Below are 20,678 nucleotides of genomic sequence, written 5' to 3'. Positions count from 1 at the left end.
AAAATAAGCACACTTTGAAAATTTTTCAGAGCAGTTGAGAAAAAGATCCCATTAATATGTTAGAATAATGATTCTTAAATTAATGAGGATATATTGTATGTTTGGGAACTTGTTTGGAAGGTGTGGCAATTCTTGCTAAGGAACTATTGTAATAATTTAAAGGAGAGATGACAATTACTTGATCCAAGGCAGAGCAGGGATTGAGAAATGATAAATTGAATAAAAGACTCAAGGAAGTAGAGGTGGGAGGCTGTTAAAGATGTTGGGGCTTTGATGTAGGGTAACTGGAAGATGATAGTAACACTATCCCTGGAAGTGAAACAGAGAAGGTTTGTCTGCATATTAATTTGAAGCATCTCAGGAATCAGAACTCCAGAGTTGCAAACAGAAACGCATAATGAGTCAGTCATAATAAAAAATGTCCCCTAGTTCTGCCTTGACCTAGTAGCTGGATTCTATAAATAGCCTTTTACCTAACTGACCCTGTTATCAAGCACCCACCACCTGTAAACCCGTTTCTCTCAGATTTTTCTCCAGTTCCGAAGACTGAGATGCTTTCTCTAATCCCCACAGCTCCGGTGAAAAGTGTCAGTTCCTGTTAATCCCCTAATTTTAACTCCTCATTTCTATGGATCTCTTCTCTCCTGTTTGAAATCTATTAAAGTTCTTGGATGTGGGTAACAGAAACCAATCCTGGCAAACTTATTCAGTAAAATAATCATATAGGTACCACAAAAACCCCATAGGAAAGCTAGAAAAGCAGATTTAAACAACCGTTAGAACCCAAGGAAGGATAGATGGTGAGAAACACAGCCCAAGACCATGCAAAGGGTTAAGATTCAGCTTCACCATGACACTGCAGGACTTTCAGCCCACCATGGCAGAGACTTGAAACCACCATTCCAGACATTTGATACCACAAATGTTACTGGGAATAAAATCTAAACTGACTGGCATCATTTTCTCCAGGTTCAAACTCCTTGTCAGGCTGTTCTCTGGCTGTACCTAGGGCAAGTACAAGTACCTGCTCATATATTTGATGTCAGGTATAGAAACAGAGACTGTCGCCCCTCTTTGGCCTCTCTAGTGAGGGGAAGGCATTGCGTCTTATGAAAATACTCAACAAATATTCATTGTGTATGGACCGTGTGGGCCAATTCTAGGCACCGGGGTAGAGTGGTATACAAAACAAGATGTCCTTGCCCTCATGGATTTGTAGGATAAAGGAAAAGAAAGTTTCTGGCAGATCTTTGCCTAAGGCTTCCCCCCCCCCCCAATCTTTACGAACTAGTTTCACAAAGATCCAAACTCTAGACAAATGATTGACTGATTCTCTGAAATTTATGTTTCTTTTCCTTAAGAATTTAGGTCTGCAACAGGGTTGGAGATACTATCTAATAATAGATACATCCTAAAAGTTTGAAAAGGTAGCTAAACCTCTATTTTCCTTTACAGCTCTGTGCTTTCAACAAGCTTATCGCTCTCATCTTCCTACTTCATGTCTCCCCCACCCCCAGTCTCATTCTTCTGTGTAACTTGTATGACAATGAAAATTTGTACGAGGCAGTGCTATGTCTCTTGAATCCGTGACAATTTTTTGGTTTAATGTTCACATGCATAGTCAAATCCTCAAATATATTTTTTAAATGTTATTTATTTTGAGAGGGGTAAGGGACAGAGGAGGGGGGAGGGAGAGAGGGAGAGAGAGGCAGAGAGAGAGAGAGAGAAGATTGAGAATCCTAAGCAGGCTCTGCGCTGTCAACACAGAGTTCCTATTTGGAGCTTGATCTCACGAACCATGAAATCATGACCTCAGCTGGATGAAGAGTCAAAAGTAGGATACTTAATCGACTGAGCCACCCAGGTGACCCAAATCCTCCAATATTATAAAGCAACTAATCCTTATCTATGTGGGTTCAAATCTAGACCTTCCCACAAGAGAAAATTCCATATTGACTATCTCTCACCCAATTTCTCCATTGGGGGTGGGGGAGAGAAATGCAACTGGCTTATTAATGCAGAACACCCAGATATAAGGGATGAACATGTGAAGTGTTTTATGCGAGTTTCTAATCCCAATGGGGGAAGCCCAAATGGGGGAAGCCCAAATGGGGGAAGCTGAAGGTCTTAATTCTAAGCCTATAATGAGCAATGAAATACCTCACAGAAACAATATGATGAATAGCATCAAGTATAAATTACATCATAGCAACGATACTTCAGGTAACTAAGGCGTAGACAGCTTCACCAGGCTGTGCCCCTAACTAGTATATATGTCTTGTCTGCATGCGGGAAAGTATTCCAACTCTGAAACAACTCAAATTACAAATGAATTTTGGAAAGGCAGTGTTCTACCATGTTATCATTTTTTTGTTCCAAGAATGGTTTTATAGGGGTGCATGGGTGGCTCAGTCGGTTAAGTATCTGGCTCTTGATTTTGGCCCAGGTCATGATCTCATGGTAGTGTGATCAAGTCCCCAGTTGGGCTCCATGCTCAGAGAGCTTGCCTGGGTCTCTGCCCCAACCCCCTCGCTTGCGTGTGTGCGCATGCACGTTCACATGCTCTCTTTCTCTCTCAAAATAAGTAAATTTTTAAAAAAGATGTGTCTTATAAAAGTTCTCATCCTTACTAAGCTCATAATCATTCCTTTTAAAGATTCACGGGCTTTATGGAGGCACACATTGAAAAAATATATATAATCAAAACACTTATAATGTTTTTATTAGTATTAACGTTTCTTGGTTCCTCACAGTAAAGAAGGACTGGACTACCAACACCTTCAAAAGAGAAAACAAGCATTTTCCAGGTCTGGATGTCAACATGACAGCAGAGGCTTAAACTGTGACTCAACCATGTTGCTGAAGAAAATATCTGTCTCCTAGGAAACGTACATGAACCAGAATTCTAACACTCTTTAACTGCCAGAGATGTTTTTATACAACTCGCCAATTACCACCCTGTGGTAAAATTTCACTTTGAAAATCTGCACAAACTACTAAGAAAGAAGGTGAAACATAAAGCTAATTCATTGATTTACTCAACAAATAATTAGAGAGAGGCAACTCCAGGCTAGGAATTGTTCTCTTAGCCGAGTGCACAGCACTAAAATAATTGAAAGATCCCTTGCTTCTCTAGAGCTGACAATCTTAGTTATGGGAGAGCATTGATTAAAGGAAAAATTGCATAGATTATAATGTCATATATTTAGGTCTGTGGCGGGGGTGGGAGGGGAATAAAGCAGATTTCAAGGATAAGGAGCCAGCAGTTGGGGGGAGGGGTGTCGCATTAAATATGGTGGACATAGAAGGGGGCTCAGAAGAGATGAGAGTGGAGCGGAGACTCATGCAATGAAGGAGGAACCGAGGGAGTCAGCCAAACAGATATGTCAGGGGACAAGGAGCAGGGCCTGTGAAGCTTTATGGCAGCCACCCGTATGGTGGGTGTGACACGGGGAGATGTTGAGAGCCAGCTGATACAGCTCAAGCCGAGTGAGAGAGTAAACAGGAGGGAAGCAGAAACTTCAGCCGTGTAAGTAGAAGACCAGACCATTCAGGGATGTGTAGGCCACATAAGGACTTGGGATTAAATTCTAAGTGATATGGGAATATGAAATGGGGAAATTTCAACAGGGGAGTAAAGAGTCTTTTTTTTAACGTTTATTTTTCACAGGAAGAGAGGGTGGGTACCCAAGTGGGGAGGGGCAGAGGGAAACGGGGGTGGAGGCTCGGAAGCAGGTTCTGCGCTGACAGCAAAGAGCCTGATGGGGCGAGCTCCAAATCAAAAACCGCGACATCATGACCTGTGCCGAAATCAGAAGCTCAACCGGATGAGCCCCAGGCGCTTCCGACTTTATTTTAAAATAGACTCTTCAAATGAAGCTATGCGAGGATGTGAAAAACACCTTAAAAAGAATATGATTTATAATGTATGATATCATCTATATGTGGAATCTAAAACAGAGAATAGAGGGTGGTAACCAGAGCTGGCCAGGGGCAGGAGTGGCGGTGCTAAGGGAATTAGGAAAATGTGGGTCAAAGGGTCCAAATGCCATTAGAAGATGAGTCACTTCTGGAGATCTGATGTACAGCAGTGAAATTATAGTCAACAATACTGTATTATATACTTCACTGTTGCTAGGAGACTAGATCTTAAATGTTCTCACCACACACAAAAAAGGAATAATTATATGACATGATGAAAATGTTAGCCAAGGCGATGGTGGTAATTGTAATATATACATCTATCAAAATCAACCACGTGGTACACCTTAAATTTACAGAATGTTGTAAGTCAAGTATATGTCATTAAAAAAAGATGCAAGAATATGCTCTTAGAACAATATTATAATCGGCGCATTAAGTGTGTTATCCTTATTTCTGATTATTCAGTTAATTCTTTATCTCCTCTTTTATAAATTTTTGACAGGAGAGATTCTACAGTTTTCATGATCGTCTATTGATTCCAACAATATTGTTCTTTTTTTTTTTTCAAACTGCCACTGATGTAATTATTTTCTTCCCCAAATTCTCACATCCAAACTCTACTTCTGATTGATTACATTTTAAGTAGGCATAGCGGAAAAAAATAATCAAAAAGTTCTGTTGTGTGAAAAATTTATCTCTAAATCGAATATATCTTATAAATCTTGGTAACAAGGAACATTTCTTTTTTGCATTCTAAAAAATGAGAGGGGCATCATTTTGTGGTCTGAGACTGAAAGAATAAAAGATCAAGAGGTAAAGAGGAGGTTTTAAAACCTTCAGCCATCTTCTGATTACCATACGTGGGAGGGGAACCTCTATTTTTGTGTAGGATTCACTCATCAGCAGTCAGTTCATCAGGTGGTATCACTGAGAATCTTCCTAGCTTGGCAACCAGGTCAGACTCCTAGGCCTGACTCATTAGCACTAATGAGTCACTGGCAGTCTGCTGTCCACAGTGGCTACAGCGATTGGTTTAGGGGTGAGCACAGGATCCCAGTCAAGCCTTTTGGAGCAGATCTCAGAGATTGTAGAAACCTGAGAGAAAGAATGCTCTCTCTTTCCAATGAACATTTAAGTGTGAGTTTATATGGCTAGACTTGGTGCAATAACTCGAAGCTTCCTGGAGAAAAGAATGAACCAGAAGAATGGAACTAAAAAAACTCAAAGAGACAAACCAGATCTTGGTGTTATTACTTTAAATTTTGACTTGAATTTCACCTGAAGCCATTCTTTCTCTCAATTTCTCCCCTTATGTGAGCCATAAAATTAATTTTAAGTTAGATTTGGCTTGGTTTTCTGTCACTTGAAACTAAAAATGTGGTAATGAATATATATTGAGTTCAAACAATCTTCAAGTGTGTATGAATGCTAAATTCAATAACATATAACACTAGATATGACTTTATTATCCTAAACAGTAGGCAACATGTCTTCTCACCTAGCAAATGTAAAACTGTAAGTTAACATAAAGTAAAATTAGCAAGCTCTGTCCCAACCCACAGAGAAATAGGAACACAGAGACCCAGACTTTGGATAGAGTGCTGGGGCCTGAGCTGGGCAGGAGGAAATGAGACTGATACAGTCTTCAGAGCACAGAACCAGGGGAACACCTGCATGCCAGAGCCAAGTAAACAATCCAACAGAAGCATCACATCACAGAGGCCAGTTATTAAGTCAGAGTACAACCAAGAGGCAAAAAACCACAAGGACACCCAAACATGAAAAAGGTTTGAAATGGTTATTAAAAAGTTCAGACTTGAAAGGGGTGCCTGATAACTTGGGGATTAGCTGCAGTATAGGTCACCTCTGGAGTCAGCAGAGGTAAAGAGGGAATCATTGAAGGCACTGAATAGACACACATATGCTTGACAAAATAAAATATTCAGTTATGTATCCAGGCCAAGTAAAATATTCAGAATTCAGTAGACCTTCAAATCCCCAAGGCAACATTACTTTGAAAGGAGGAATATCTTCATGTAGAAAAACACTCCCTATTGATGAAATGGTAATTCTCTATGACCTGCAACTGAATCACTGAAAGCAATCAAAGTACAAGATGAAAGTCATATTTTGCCACTTCTCTCCTACCTACCCACTCCCTCCTAACATAAAATGTGTTTGGCATTGACTGCTTCACAAAAAAAAAATAAAGACATGACTTAAATTTACTGTAAATGCATGTGTGATTAAGGAAAGAGGTGAATATTTTAAAGGTATCGCGACCTGGATAGAACCTGGAGAATACACTTGCCCCACAGCTACAGCTCAAACTAGTCCCAGACAAAACTGTGAGATGAAAGTCCTTACCGAAGTAGTTCTCAGAGAATATTCCAGACCACCACCAGCAGCAGCAGCACCTAGGCACTCATTAGGCATACCTACTAAATCAAAAACTCCAGGGAGGGGCCTCCCCACGCTGTAGTTTAACAAGACCCCCAGATGATTTTGATTTATACTCAAGTGTATGACCTGCCGTCTTAGCCCAGTCTCCTCTCAGTTGGAGTCAATGAAACCTTTCCTCTCACAACTCAACCGTAATCATTTTCTGAGCACATTCTGACCATGGAAGAAAAGTGAGAGAAAAGCTTCTTGATCTTATAGAAATGTCCTCAAGCATTTAGAAATGGGGGGGGGGGGGAGGTGGTGGTGGTGGAAATGAAGCATTAACAAATAAAAAAAGGAAATGATGGAAGAAAAAAATTCAAATTTTTCCCCCAGGTATCCTTTTTTTCATAAGAAGCAGTTGTTATTGATAGCCAACCACAGAAGCATTCGGCAATGTGGTTGCCACATAGATGACTACATTGGGAGAAGATTCAAATGTGCCTTTGTTAACATCTTTTATTTGTTTTTAATTTTAAGCAGAAATTGATTTGAAGTGTGTAATAGCAATTTACACAAGAAAACGAATACTAACTACACTAAAACCACAATACCAGTTGTAGGTAGATTCTTTACATTGGGAGGCATATTATTGGTCATGGATTCTAATCCAGTGTAGAAACCCCTTTTCCAGCATCCATTGTAAGCGATCCTCAGGTTTCTGGTTGAATATTTTATAGAGAGAAGTGACAGTTTGAGTAAGACTAATGAGCGGAAATCTTTTTTTTTTAATTTGAACTTATAAAGCTACCTTGATACACTCTTTTGTCAACAATCTCCCCCATTTTAGGCACCTCTCAAAGCCTGGTCACAAATGGAATTTCCTACAATATGGTATTAAAACAAGGGTCCTGTTTGCATATTTCCTATTGCTTATTCGTTTTACTTTCATGTAATTTAGCCACAAATGGTCATAACTTTTGAGTGTATGTGTAGCTGCTTGAGGTTGTGGTGTTTTGAAAGCTCTAAGATATCTCTTGACATTCTCTTTCTTGAAACAATATTTTAGTGCAGCAGCTAGCTAGCCTCATTAAATATGGGATATTAGTCTACTGTGGAATTTCCAGGTAAATAAAAATGTCCCTGTTATTAATAACACTAAAGAGGATGTAATGCAAAACTTTCACAGCTGAAATGAGCAGGCCTCTTACAGTGTGCAGAGCTCATTGTGGGGGATGAGACGGACCGATTTGCCTAAGGCATTTTGGAAGAGAAAAACTCAAAACCTTCAGTCATGTGCCATTAAGATTCAATATCAGGGGCGCCTGGGTGGCGCAGTCGGTTAAGTATCCAACTTCAGCCAGGTCACGATCTCGCGGTCCATGAGTTCGAGCCCCGCATCAGGCTCTGGGCTGATGGCTCAGAGCCTGGAGCCTGTTTCCGATTCTGTGTCTCCCTCTCTCTCTGCCCATCCCCCGTTCATGCTCTGTCTCTCTCTGTCCCAAAAATAAATAAACGTTGAAAAAAAAATTTAAAAGATTCAATATCAGTGAGAGCTGAGTGAATTCATTCATTCATTAATTCATGCCTTCATTCATTCATCCATCTGAAGGACCAAGCACAGATCTATCTAGGTGCTAGGGACACTGCAATGGACAATGGTCCTGCCTACGGCTCCTGGCCAAGTCAGCTGTCAGAGGAGAACTCCAACAATGTACTTGAATAGCAGCAAGTCTGACACTGTAAAAACAAAAGTACAAAGTAGGAGAGATTTCATTAGCATCCCAGGCATAGTGGCTTTGTTTTGTGGATACTCATTGTGGAACATCACTGCGGTGCTGGCAGGGGTTGGACCATCAGGAATATCCCCGCTGCTATCAAGAAGCATCATCCCACATAGTAGGCCATCCATCAGCTTCCAAGCTGTTTGACAGAAAGGAACTGATGGCAACAATGGATCAATTATTCTTCTGCCTGCCTTGTGTCTGAAAATAGTACTAACCCCCTTTTGGTGGAATATGCTCCTGGATTGTTTTTAATAATGGGAGCTTTAAGAGACATAATGGGTTCACTGCTAATAAATAAGCAAAGTGTTGAATGACTAACTGAAAAACACTTAAGTTGTCATATATTCATAAAAGCAGATGAATTGGTAAGGGTGATGATAGAGGTGATTACTACATCAATGTGGTATATGTCACTATGCCATGAGCTATATATATGTTATATCTAACCCTCCCAGCAATTTTGCATGATAGATCATATTTCTCTTTAATTAATAACTTACATAACATCATACAGCTCTCTAACAGAAAATAAATAATATTATAAACTGCCATTGGTATATATTAAAAGCTCAGGGCTTCCTCTTATGAAGCTAAAAGGTTTATATTATAAATAGTGCTGTTAATATTACAAATATTAAATAGAAGCTAGCTAAAAGAAATTAGTCTTTTTTTTCAGTGATGTGAGTCTTAATTGTGAAAGCTATTAACATTATAGCAGCATAATATTACTATATGTAGTTTGTATGCTTAAAACAATTTGAAATTCTTTATGTTGATGGACAGAAGATATCACACTCTCCTCCCAAAAAGGTTTCTTGCATTTCTGTGTCTTAACCAGGAATCTGCAGAAAGCTGAATGGACAAGGGTAATCCATCATTTGCATAATGTCCTTGTTTGTTTCCACCACTTTCTACATTTCTTCTTATTTGTAATGTTTACTGCTCTCTGGAGAAGGAATTTCACCTCTCCCTAGCATTTTTGACAAATGGCTGCTGGGCTTTGGGAGGACACACATACAATTAAAATATAAAGTAGGAAAAGGTTGGAATATCGAAAGACCTCAATAATCCACAAGACTTCCTTGATGTGGTGTAGTCCTGAAATGTCAAAAAGAAGGTAGGACTCTGAAATAACAACATTAGAAGCTTCCCTATGGCTTTTTGTCCCAGTGAGTCTGCTCAAATTTAATTTTTTTTTTTGTTAACATTTATTTATTTTTGAGACAGAGAGTGACAGAGCATGAACGGGGGGGAGGGGGGGTCAGAGAGACAGGGAGACACAGAATCCGAAACAGGCTCCAGGCTCTGAGCTGTGAGCACACAGCCCGACACGGAGCTCGAACTCATGGACCGCAAGATCATGACCTGAGCTGAAGTCGGACACTCAACCGACTGAGCCACCCAGGCGCCCCAAGTCTACTCAAATTTTAGGATATGATTATTGATGAAAATTATAAATGACACAAACAAATCTATATAGAAAGGGAATCGTGTAAAATTCTTTGGGAAAGATTATTTCCTTGAATTAATCTGAAAACAGAATTGGCTCTCTTCTTATGTTATAGCTGGACATCATTAGGATAACGAGATCCAAAACTCTAAAATTTAGAGACACCTCATTCAACTCCTACCCCAGATCCTAAACAGTCATTACTATGGATAGGCTACTGATGAAAGTTAAAACAACAACAACAACAACAACAACAACAACAACAAAAACCCTCCAATTTTTGTGCTAGACTATTTTTGAATACATTGTAACTCTTAATTTTTCATTGATATATATTTTTCTCAATATGATGAGACATTGCTGCATCTGTCTGTATTCCACTCTTGTACACGTGCCTTCTTGTTTCAATCCACCCTTCACTCCCATCAAATAAATCAACAACTTTATATAATGTTGGATTCCAGTTCAAAACATTTTAGGCTAGACCCTCAAGTTACTTCATATTTTATCTGCAAAATAAACTTTATGGGCTTTATGATAGCTGTTTCTTTGGTTTTTCTATCTACTTGTGAGAACACAAATGGACAGTGGTTGAGAATTTTCTAAATTCCAAACACTAGCTAGATAGCATGGCAGTCAAAGCTATATCATTACATTTCACATAAAGACTTATTCCAGACTCTAACTGAGAAACTACTAAACTAGACCACTAGAAGTCAAATACTTGGGGTTCCTGGGTGGCTTAGTTGGTTAAGCGTCTGACTCTTGATTTCAGCTCATGTTGTGATCTCACAGTTTGTGGATTCCATCCCTATGTCAGACTCCGTGCTGACATTGTGGAGCCTGGTTGGGATTCTTTCTCTCCCTCTCTTTCTTCCCCTACCCTACTCATGCTCTCTGTCTCCCTGTCTCAAAATACATATACATTATTTTAGGTTCAAAGATCAAATACTGACATCCTTACAGGTAACCTGTATTTCTATGAATTCCAAGAAGACTCAGACCAGCTGGTCTAATTGAAACGTGTAACATTAGGATTTTAGGAGGCTTCATCTAAATTTTAGAAAAATGTTTTGCAACCAGTATAATTTAAAATAGCATATTTAGGGGACACCTGGGTGGCTCATTCAGTTAGGCATCCAACTCTTGGTTTTGGCTCATGTCATGATCTCATGATTTTGGGAGTTCGAGCCCCATATCGAGCTTAGTGCTAGTGGTGTGGAGCCTGCTTGGGATTTTCTCTCTCCCTCTCCGTCCTTCCCCGACTCACACTGTCTCAATCTCTCAAAATAAATAAACTTTAAAAAATTAAAAAAATAAAGTAGCATATTTATGTGCAATGACAACTAATTCTTTTGCAGTGTATTGATGGGGCAAATATATATTTTTTTTTCATTCTTTCCATAAATATTTGTTGAAAACCAAGTATGTATCAGGCATTGCCTGTGGTTCTGAGGGTACTGAATCAACAAGAAAGACAATGTTCTTGATCTCAAGAAATTTACACACTGTGGGAGGAAAAGTCTAATAAAAATAGATTTAAAAAATTCAGAACAAACTGAGGGTTGATGGGGGATGGGAGGGAGAGGAGGGTGGGTGATGGGTATTGAGGAGGGCACCTGTTGGGATGAGCACTGGGTGTTGTATGGAAACCAATTTGACAATAAATTTCATATATTGAAAAAAAAATTCAGAATATGATGAAGTCTACAAAGGAAATAAAAATGCCTGTCAGTATAATGAGGGGCTGGAGCGAGAGTAAGAGCTTACTATGAACAGAAGTGTCAGGGAAGGTCTCTCTCAGGAAGTACACTTAGCTAAGACCTGATTAAATTTTCCACTTTAAGCATTCAGCTATCATTCAATGTAAACCAAAAACATTTTGGCATTTTAAAAAGTTTAGAAAGAAACAAAGCACAAACGAGGGTGGCAAAACTCAAAGGAAATGAAGGTAATGTAAAAGACACATTTGTGTTATATAATAGTGAAAATTCAGGATTTGTTTTTTAAAGCAGACTTCATTGTATCGATGAACATCCACTGGATGTGATTGAAAGCTCTAGTGAGTAAGTTATTACAGAAAGATACACTCTGTGCACATTAAAATGATGGAAGGTAGATAAAAAGCAGAAGTCTTATTAAAAATCACCTATCTCTATTTTTGCTTGGGACGACCCATATTTTCTGTCCAAATCACCTGCACATAAGAAAATAGGATTTGTCATGCTGGATTAGAGCATCGCCCTATTACATGTGCAATGGCGATTCCAGCAAGAGTCCGATAGCTATTGCATCATATGAAAGCAAAAATTTCTAAGATGGTTTGTCATACTCTCTGTGCTTTCAACAGGAGCCAACATTCCATGGGGAGCTCTGACTCATTGGACTTTCATTTTAGATACAAGATATTTTATTCAAGAAATTTAAGACAACTTGTTTTATGAAGTTCTGTGTAAATGTTAATATGGTCACATTTTCTGACCTCCTTTCTCCTCTTCTAAAATAATTTTCCTTTATTTAACATCTGTACTCAAGTTGGGTGTCAGGGAAGGTGGAGGAGACCTGAAGGTAAAGAACTAGGGAGCTCCCAGAAGTGTGGTTGAGGCAACCACCATATTCATCATTCAGACTGCCCTATAGAGGTTTTCTTTCTGCTTCAAAGAAACCTCTTTAAGTTTATTTTACTCTGTTTTACTGCGATGTATTTTAGTACAAAGGATGCAAAGTGTGATTTACTGTGGTCCATGAGCTCCCAGAAGTGGCTCCATTATCATTCTTTAGAACCTACTCTGGCTGAAATGCCAGAAGATACAGAATGGACCCTACTCATATAAAAAGATGGTTAATTATGAATAGAATTTTTTTTATGCCTAGTTCGGTATTAAGTCTTATGTCTCTGTGCATGCTAGCCATGCTTGCTTTACTTCCGTATTTTCTTGCACATTGTAGGCATTCAATAAACTCTCTCTATAACAGCCTGTCAAATTTGATTTTTCTTTTTTTTTTTTAAGTTTTTACTTATTTATTTTTGAGAGGGAGAGAGTGTGGGCAAGGGAGGGGCAGAGAGAGAGGGAGAGAGAGAATCCCAAGCAGGCTCCACTGCCAGCACAGAGTCCAAGTGAGAGCTTGATCTCAGGAATCGTGAGGTTGTGCCCAGAGCCAAGACCAAGAGACTAACGCCTAACAGATTGAGCCACCCAGGCACCTCAAACTCGATTTTTCAATTGAAAAATTGAGGTTGTTTAATAAGAAAACTGGTGTGTTTGATTTTGTTATCTTATATTGAACTTTCTATTCTTCTGTTTTTCCTTTGGCATTTTCCATTCCTATTTACCTTTTTCTATAATGAATTTTCTTTTTTCCCCCTTCTACAGGTTTGTCTGTTATAAAATATATTTCCATATGTTAGCGTTAATTTGGTATGTTTAACATATATATTTAAGTCAACAAAATTTAGAAACAGTCAGCATGTTTACCTACAGTCAAAACTATTAGAAGCTTTAACTCATCACCCTTTCTCCCTTATATTCCAATAACTAGTATTTTAGGTTTATCTTGTTTAAATTCAACTTCAAATTAGATACAGTTACTAATTTATATAGTCAGTGTTTGTATTTATTCACATAGATACGAGTTTTGTTCACCATCCTTTCTTGCATTATAGGCTTTCCTTATGAAATCCGTTTTATTTCTTCTGAGGTATTTCCTTCAGTAAGAGTATGTGGGTAACTAACTCATTTTTGTTTGTCTGAAAATCTTTGTTTTACTCCCATTTTAAACATATTATTTCATTTTATAATACTCTAGCATTTCTAGGTTGTAGGGGTTTTCTCTCATTGTTTTGAAGTTATTATCCCACAGTTTTTTGTTTGTTTTTAGTTTCTATTACTTAAAGTATATTATTTAGTTATTATTTCTATTATTTATTTAAAGTCATCTGTCTAACTGCTTCTCCTTTGTAGGTAATTTGTCTTTTCTCTATGGCAGCCTTTAAGATCTTCTGTTTGTATATGATATTCTGCATGCTCACTCTGATGCATCTACCTTTGCATGCTCTTGTGTGTATCATGTTTAAAATTTCATAGAGTGCCTGAATCTGAATCTTCAATCAGTTCTGGAATTTTTTGAGCCATTATCACTCTGCATATTATATTTTTCTACATATGCTTCTTCTGGAATTGAGATTAAATAATTGTTGAAATGTTCCATTCTATTATTAATTTGATTTAACCTCTTTTTAATATCCCATCTCTTTTTCTTAGTATTTTCTTCAGATCTTTCATCCAATTTGTTAATACTTTCTTCAATTGTGTCTAACTTGTTTTTTAACTCATCTACTCTTCTTAATTATGACATAATTATATACTTAATTTGGGGGTATTTTTCAAAACTGTCAGGACAATATTGATAACCTCTATCCTACATCATATATTCAACATTTACCTTTATGTCTTTAAATATTTTAAACATATTTTTTGTCTCAGATTATTTTCTGATATTTATCTAAATTATCTGATTATTATAAATTATTTGAACTTTCTGTTTTACATTCTGTAACGTACTTGGCTTCTACTCCTTCACAGTCCTTTATAATATAGTCTTAGCAACTGCTTGCTCTACCTGTTTCATTGGTCTATATTTTCCCAGTTAATTTTAATCTTCTAGTAATTTTTTTCAAATCTTTCATTTACTGATGATACTTATTCTCTTTGCCATTAGGAGTTTATTTCTTTTTGTACATCTATACTTTGTTGAAGAGGATGGAAAGAGTGAAAAGGCAAGTGTGTTTATTCAAACAACTGAAGTGCTCTCTATTTAAATACTATCAAAATGCATCCTATTTAAATGAATTTTACAATGGATTGATCTGCCTTATCACCTATGTAACTGCTTTATATGTTATAAATATGTTTAGTTATCAAATGTTATTATGTGTCTCATGAGTGTTATGAACACGCATAGCTTCAAAGGATAAGAAAACATCTTCCCCAGATTCTTGTAAATAAAAATTATATTCCATTTTTTCTACGGTATTATAACACAGTCATTTACTCCTCTGGAATTTTGACTCTTTATCTGTTAAAAGTTAAGCCATATTCTTTTAACTAAATTTTCTCTTAAAAAATTTAAATTTTATAAATATTTGAAAAGCTTGTATTATATAATCTATTGATGTAAGCATGGGAGGTCATAGATAATTTTTTGATGGTAGTTTTGTTTTTCCATATTTGAGCTTTTTAGGCAATATAAGTTTTTTCATGTATTTGTTTCTTCTTCATTCCAAGACTATTTGCATGAGGTTAAATGTTTGCCTAATGGTGAACTTGTCAGAGGGGAATCCAGACTGCCTCATAGTCTGAAGACTGAATAGTGGAAACCATGAGTATAGATAAGTCTTTCATGCAATTCTATATGAAGGAAAGGTGAGAATCAAGAGAATTAAGTGAAAGAGGACATGGAATCAAGCAGGGTTACGGTTTCAGGATGAAACATACTTGAGCATGTCAAAATGCAGATAGTGATTCACTATTAGGGTGAGATTAGAGATGCCAAAGAAGTTGTGACAACATCTAGAATGAGGTTCCAGAGAAGGTTGAAGAAAATGAGATCTAGAGCAAAAGTGGATAGTGGAAAGATAAAACTTAGAAGGGGAAATATTTAATTTATTTTCATAAAAATTTAATAGAAATAAATAAGCAAAGGATTGGCGATTAATTGATTGAAGTAGCTGGATACTGCAGAAAGCCTATACCACAGCTCAGTGGCTCAAAATAACTTGTATCTATTTAGTTCACAAATCTGAAAATTAGCTAGGGGTTGGGTGAGATTAAGTTTAAAATCAATTACAAAAGACCACCTGGAAAGCAGAAAATATTTGGAAATCGAGTAATACTTCTAAATAAGCCATGAATCAAAGATGAAAAAAACAAAGGAAATAAATTATTTCAAATGAAATGAAAATGAAAACTCCAGAAAAGGCAAGTGGTGGGATGTATATAAAACTGTTTAAAAGAAAATATATAACCCTGAATGCTTATATTAAAAAAGAAAAAGTTCTAAAATCATAGATTATGCTTTCACCCTAAAGAGCTAGAAAAGAAATTTAAAGTACATCCAAAATACATAGAAGGAAGGAAATAAAGACTGAAAACAAACTACCTAGAAAATAACAATAGAGAAAATTAATGAAACAGGAATTTGTTTCTTAAACATTAGTAAAATTTATAAGCCTCTGAATAGATTTATCCTGAAAAAAGAAAACATACTAGCAAGATATAAATGATACCACTATCAAGATTGAGTGAAGCTACTTGGCCAGAAAGGCCAAAAATATTACAAGGATAATAAGGAAATACTGTGAACCACATTATACCAATAAAATTGATGACCTGAATGAAATGGACAAAGCCTTTGAAAGACACAAATTTCCAAGCTGACACTGAAAGAAATAGAACATATGAATATCCCTATATTATTGGAGAAATTGGACTGTAATTGAAATTCCCCTCAAAAAGAAAAAAAGAAAACTACAAGTCTGGATGCTCTCACTATTATTTCTATCACAAATCTAAGAAAGCTTTAACAGTTCAAAATTTCTTTCATAAAATAAAAAAAGAGGCAATGCTTTCCAATGTATTTTATGAGGCTAGCATTACCCTAATACCAAAATCAGATGAAGACATTATAAGAGAAAATAATCACAAACCAATACATGTTATTACTCCCCCTTATTGTTCTTGTACCATTTTACTGCTATGGAAAGTATGGCTTAGAGTAACTTGTCTAGGATCATATAGCTAGTAAGTGACAGATGTGGGGCTAGAACTCAGGAAGCCCTGCTTTTAATAACTAAACCCTTCTGCCTCTAAAAGTTGCCAATGTTTTCTACCAAAAGCAATGATTTCTAGTCCTTATCAGATTCCAGATCTAATGGCCTGTAATATTAGTACCTCTACAAATGTCTGGTACGTGATACATTTTGCAAAATAATTGTTGCAATTGGGTATAGAAGTACCCAGGGTTCTCTAAAAACTGATGTCTTACAATAAATATATGTATAATTTCCATTAAAAATACTAGAATTCTTTTCTTTTAATGTTTATTTACTTATTTTTAGGGAAAGGGAGAGCAGGAGTGTGCATGAGTGGAAGAGGGGCAGAGAAAGAGGGAGAGAATCCCAAGCAGGCTCTGCACTGTCAGTGCAAAGCCCAACGCAGGGCTCAACCTCACAAACCACTAACCATGACATTGTGACCTGAGACAAAACCAACAGTTGGACTCCTAACCAACTGAGCCACCCACGCACATCTAGCATTCTTTATTTTGGTTACTAGTTTTGGGGCAAGGGAAACAAAAGCAAAAATAAACTTTTGAGAAATCATCAAAATAAAAAGCCTCTGCACAGTGAAGGAAACAAAAAAAAAAAAAGTTAAAAGGCAACATACAGAATGGGAGAAGATATTTGCAAATGATTATCTGATAAAGGGATAGTATCCAAAACATATAGCAAACTTATAAAACTCAACTCTCCAAAATGAATAATCCAATTAAAAATGGTCAGAAGACATGAATACACACTTTTGCAAAGAAGATATCCAGATGTCCAGTATACATGAAAAAAGGCTCAACATCACAGATCACCAAGGAAATATAAATCAAAATTGCAATGATATATCACTTGGCACCTGTCAGAATGGCTAAAATCAAAAACACAAGAAACAAAGGTGTTGGCAAGGATACGGAGAAAGGGGAACTCTCTTGCATGTTTGGTGGGAATGCAAACTTCTCCCAACACTCTGGAAAACAGTATGGAGTTTCCTCAAAAAGCTAAAAATAGAACTACACTACCATCCAGCAATTTTGCCACTTGGTATTTACGTAAAGAATACACAAAATACTAATTCAGAGGGATACATGCACCCCGATGTTTTTAGCAACATTACCTACAATAGCCACATTATGGAAGCAATCCAAGTGTGCACTGACTGATGAATGAATAAAGTTGTGATATGTACATATATCTCCACCATAAAAAAGAAAAATCTTGCCATTTGCAATGACATGAATGGAGCTAAAGAGTATTATGCTAAGTGAAATATGTCAGTCAGAGAAAGACACATATGATATGATTTCATTCACATATGGAGGTTAAGAAATAAAACAAATGAGCAAAGGGAAAAAAGAGAGCGAGTGAGAGAGGGAGGCAAACCAAGAAACAAACTCTTAAAAGTAGAGAACAAACTGAGGGTTTCTGGAGGGGAGGTGGGGGGGGATGAGTGAAATATGTGATGGGGATTAAGGAGAGCACTTGTGATGAGCCCAGGAGCAGGGGGTGGGGGTGGTTATGAAATGTTGAATCACTATATTGTACAACTGAAGCTAATATTACAGTGTATGTTAATTGGAGTTTAAATAAAAACTAAAAAAAAATAAATAAATAAAATAAAGGAATTAAAAAATCATGAAGTCTTAAATGCAAAAACTTCGCCCATTTCTGTAAATTTTTAACAATACTTGGCAAACATAATAGAAATTAGAGTTGGAGAAAAATTTGAAGAGCAATTAGCTCATCTATTCCATTCAATAATCCCTTCAGGCAATTCCATGACATTGGAAGTGGGTAGTTGTTTTTTTTTTTTTAATCACCGTTGATTCTGAAATTTTAATAAATAGTCACAGTTTCAGTCAAAAAATGAAGTTCTGAACTTTCAGATTTATCCTGTGTCTTGAATATGCCAACATGTGTCCTATCCCATGGCCCACACACATGGAAAATGAGGAAATGGAAGAAGAAAACCTTACATTTGTAAGGGAGATACACTTCATAACACTTCCCATGTCAATTATATCAGTTGATCCTCAGAACTGTGAATGCGCCAGAATGGTTAGTTTCTTCTATTTTCAGAAAAGTAAATAGAAATCCAGAGATATTCAGTAACTTGCTTGTCTAGGATCACGTAACTAAGAAGGAGCAAAAAGTATGGCAGAACTCAGTCTTTTTAAAGTTAAAATTTTTATTTGGCATTGTATGTCCACCGTCTCCTGATTTGATGTAAGGATTTCTCAAGTTTTTCTTTTCCCAGAAAATAATCTGGGCATGGTTGTAGAGGGCTTGTAATTTACATTTTACACAGTGAACATGAAGTGAAGTTATCAACAGAGGAAAAGCCTCATTGTAACTGATACTTCTTCAGAAACCAGGGCATAGTTACAGAGATGGCAAGCGCCTAAGTATTCGGTGAAGGAGTAATTTCTGGTCGCTGCTCTTATATTTAGAAAAAGGCTGATCTGAACTGATGCTGCTTTACTGCTGCACTTCTGATTTTTAAGGCTAGGAGCCCACTTTTCAGTTTGACTTATGAGTAGTGGGTATGTACTTTCTAACTGCCATGAACAGTGAAGGTACAGATGTCTCCTTTTGCTGTGTTTGTAAAGAAATCAACATACACTAGGAGCATACATGATGGCAAAGAATTCTCTCGATAAGAAGGGGAATAAAATGCAAATAACTCTGCTATATCCAGGTGCGTGCAGAATATATCATTCGTATCTTCTACTTGAAGCTAATAGCTTCTGAATAGATTACAAAACAATATTTTAAAAGATAATTTAACAAAAGCTGGCTGGATGAATTTAGTTTTTTTGATACCCAATCCAGTGAAGCTTCTCCTGCCTAATATCACTGGAAGCAAGCTAGGAGAATGTAGTTAGTTACAGCTGACTTTGTGAGAATACTGCCACCAATCAAACAAATGGAGTCCTTTTTTTTGGAAATACAACCTATTCCAGACATGTGAAACCTTGACCACTGTTGTTGCATTCAAATTAGTAATTTGAAAGCTATAAATGTTTATTCAATAACTTGACTTAATGGTTCACTAATTATCAAAACAATAAAAATGTATTCATTTTTGTAATAAACGTTTTTGATGACAGTTATATAGAAAGCACTATAAAAGACGCTGAGATGGAGAGGACATTTATCCTGTCCCCAAAAGAGTTTACAGAAAAAGAAGAGACTTGACAATATCTGTCAATTACCATAACGGGAGACGGGGTATGATTAGAAGGGATGTACAACAGGGGATGGTTCATGATCAATGGTGAGCAGGGAAGTTTTTCTGGAAGAAATGCCATTTACATAGGATCTTGCAAGATAAGCAGCTTTCACTAGGCAACAATCAAAGAGAATTCAAATGGCAGTTAAAAAAAAAAAGAAGAAGAAGAAGATAGCCTGAGGAAGATGGACAGCGTAAGGCATTTTGGAAGAATGTAGCATAATAATGCCTGGACGTTTCTTTCTGAGGTAACAAATATACTTGAAAACATGTAATATCAAATTATGTAATGAGTTATTAAATGTATGGTTCACATTGAAACATAACATTTTGGCAGGCTTTACTAATTTAAACTAATATCCTGACCCAACATTTTTATGAGCAGGCAATTAAATCTGTACCTGAAAAATAAAATTATAATTTTAATTACAAAGTTTTACTAAAATATTATCTGGCTCACTAATGATGCTGAGTGTATGAACAATCAGATACATCAAATCACTGTCTTTCCACCAGTATTGCATTTCTGACAGACATAAAAAGTCACAGCCTGTGAAGGTTCCAATTTCCTAAGTGCGCTCAGATTAGAAGTATTTCAAAGAAAGCATCAATTTTATAAAGGATAAATGAATATGAATCAAGATGCATTCTGTTTTTGAACTCCACAAAGCAAATATTTATCTTGGTTACAAAGAATCAAAAGTTACACCCATTTTCATGGTGAAAATAAATATTCATATTCCAATTTTAACATCAAATGAAAATAAAAAAAAATTATGAGGAACCATTTCTAGGTATTCAAGGGGACGTAAGCTAGTTTAGGTCTGAAACTTTTACTCCATTCCTTTGGTACCTCCTGACTCTGAGGGCAACTCTCCCCCCTCAGCAGCAACATAAAGCACTGAATCTTGTCCAGGCCTGCCTGGCTCTACATCCCTTTTCTGAACATCCAGTTTATGGATCTGGGCGTCCTACCTCAAGATTCAATATTCCCCCATTCCACTTCTCCCTCTCTTTCCCAACTAGAAGAAAATAATACTGAGGATTATTATATAGCCTTCACTCTCCTGATTCGGT

Source organism: Felis catus, chromosome B2, assembly GCF_018350175.1.
Source record: "Felis catus isolate Fca126 chromosome B2, F.catus_Fca126_mat1.0, whole genome shotgun sequence".
Lineage (NCBI taxonomy): Eukaryota > Metazoa > Chordata > Mammalia > Carnivora > Felidae > Felis > Felis catus.
The sequence above is the reverse complement of the archived record's forward strand: the minus strand, read 5'-3'. Positions refer to the sequence as shown.